Source organism: Porites lutea, chromosome 2 (assembly GCF_958299795.1).
Source record: "Porites lutea chromosome 2, jaPorLute2.1, whole genome shotgun sequence".
Taxonomy (NCBI): domain Eukaryota; kingdom Metazoa; phylum Cnidaria; class Anthozoa; order Scleractinia; family Poritidae; genus Porites; species Porites lutea.
The window spans coordinates 48,006,871-48,009,308 of record NC_133202.1 but is presented as its reverse complement, the minus strand read 5'-3'; positions in this window follow the sequence as shown (position 1 = coordinate 48,009,308).

Genomic DNA, 2,438 nt, shown 5'->3' with positions numbered 1-2,438 from the left:
TTATATAGTATTATAGCATTGTTTGTTTAGATTTTTTCCCCTGGGGTGCGGGCTTTTTTGACACTTTTGATTGACCTTTTGTTTCCCACCCTGGGGAATTTGATCGAAAAATTTTAAAATTTGTCAAATCCCCACCCGTTGCCCGCACTCCCCCCCCCCCCCCACGGGGTTTACATTGATAGGTGCATAAGACACACTGCATGCGGCGACTACCGCAGAAAACAACCGAACGCGTGTTTGCGGCAAACGGCGATGCAGACCACGTGACCAAGCTTTACTTGCTTTTCGTTTACTGTTGGCTATAGGTAGTTTCATTTCGGTTTTACTTATGAGAATTAGATGTACTAATATTTTGCACAGTTTTTATCTTCTCATTGCCTGATTTGAAAAGCTGTTCACTTGAATCTGACGTTTGCCGTAAAATAACAAATGTCACCAATGTCGAGTGCGACTGCTTTACATCGGTGTGTAAAATCCGTCACGAAATTTTCATTTAGGTGAACTCTTGGTGTAACGGATCAACCATTGTTGGTCGTATTGTGGGTATATGCCATTGACACCGGGTCAGTGCCGTGTTGAACTGCACTAAGTTCAACTTTAATTTTTGACTCAGTTTCCATCTCATTATGGGCTATTGCATTTAATATCCGTACCCCCCAGCTAAGAACTTTACCTTTTCCTCTTACCCCTGAACATTAAGTAAAATTGCATTGACCCCTGCAGGCGTTCATAAATTATGGGCGCGATCCATTCAACCAAAATTCCAACCGGTCCGACCGGGAAAAGAGGACCACCTCAAAAGGTGGACCCGCTTTTTCGAAACTTTTCCGGTTGGACCGAACCGATCCATTGAGTTTTGGACCGAAATTTCCGGAAAGTTTGGTTGAATGGATCGCGCCCTATGGTTCCTATTCCTGAAGAGACGAGTCTACCCCTCAAGAATTTCGTGAAAATTAAAGCTTCACCCTCAAAGAATTCCATATCTTTTTACTCTACCCCTAAAGAGAACCTCAATTTTTATAATTTACCCTGAAGAGTTAAATCGGTTCTCATCCGGGGGGAGGGGGTGTGGGGGGGGGGGGGTACCGATATTAAATGCAATAGCGCAATAGCCAGTGGATGAGGCCTTGTCGTTCAGAACTGTCCCATAGTGCGATTCGACACAACACCGACCCAGCCCCACGCGCTACATTTAAATAGCCAATAGGCCTTTTGCATTATCGATCACGTGATGAACTTTCGGTAAACACGAACATAGTGCGCTTTAGAAAAATTTTGTTAGTACGAATTTTCAGCCGTATATCTCAAAATTAGCGATCGTAACGGCTGCCGAAATTAGAAGGATTTGTATGAGAAAAACAACTTTTGCCACGCAGTCATGCTTATTACGCACACCATTCGCAGCACTAAGAAACAACATTTAAGAGTCCCTCAAATCGAAATGTATTAAATTAACGTGTTAAAATGGTTTTATACGAGAACATTCAACAAAGTATTTTTTTGTATCAATGATATCATGAGGTTTTATTTGTCTTCAAAATAAACACTTGCTAGTATGAATGTATATGTGTAACAAGCAGAGATTCGTTTCAATATAAACAAGCAATGCAATTCGTCTGTGACGCAATCAAACACAGGAAAACCAGCTTCCTCGCACAGGAATACCCTAGAAAAGAGTGCAATACCAATATAACGCGAAATGTCAGAGTGGAGCTGTACGGTAGCCTCATAATCCATAGTAAACCTAGCGATTACTACAGGCCGTTATTCAAAGCCTGACTGAAAGTGTTCAAATTGCGCTATCCAGAGAGTGAATTCGTAGGAAAGGTTTTCAAGGCCTAGAAATTGGAAAATTACTATGATGTCATCAGATGATCATACACAAAAATTTCTATGGGCCATTTCCGAGTGCCCCAGCCTCTTTATGAAAACGAGGTGGGTGCAAAATATTTGATAAGTTCCCACACAAACGACGGTCAGTTTGATATGAAAGACTTTGCACTGGGTCTCTTTTTTAAGTTAGGTTTTTGGAAACTTGAAACTGTTCATTTAAGAAGTTCTCTTACGGGGAGTGGCAGAGATATGACCCAAAATGTGTAAAAAGCGTGCCGACGGGTATATTTCCCTCGGTCACATTGTCCTTTTCTGTGAAGTCTTCGCTGGAGTCATCGATGACGGTAGTTTCTTAAACTTGAACAGAACTGACGACAAAACGAAAAAGGTTCCCCCGTATAAGTTGGTTCATCCAAGAGACATGGCAAAAAATGAAATCCCCTATGCCACTATTGTGGACGCGAAAGAAACAAAAAATATAAATTTCAACTGCTACCGACCACTGAAATATTTTTTAATTAGGAAATTTCGAAAAAGGGCCCGAAAAGTTCAGGACCTCAAAGGGGTTTTAAAAATCTATTTCTCAGTTCTAAATCATAAGTTCG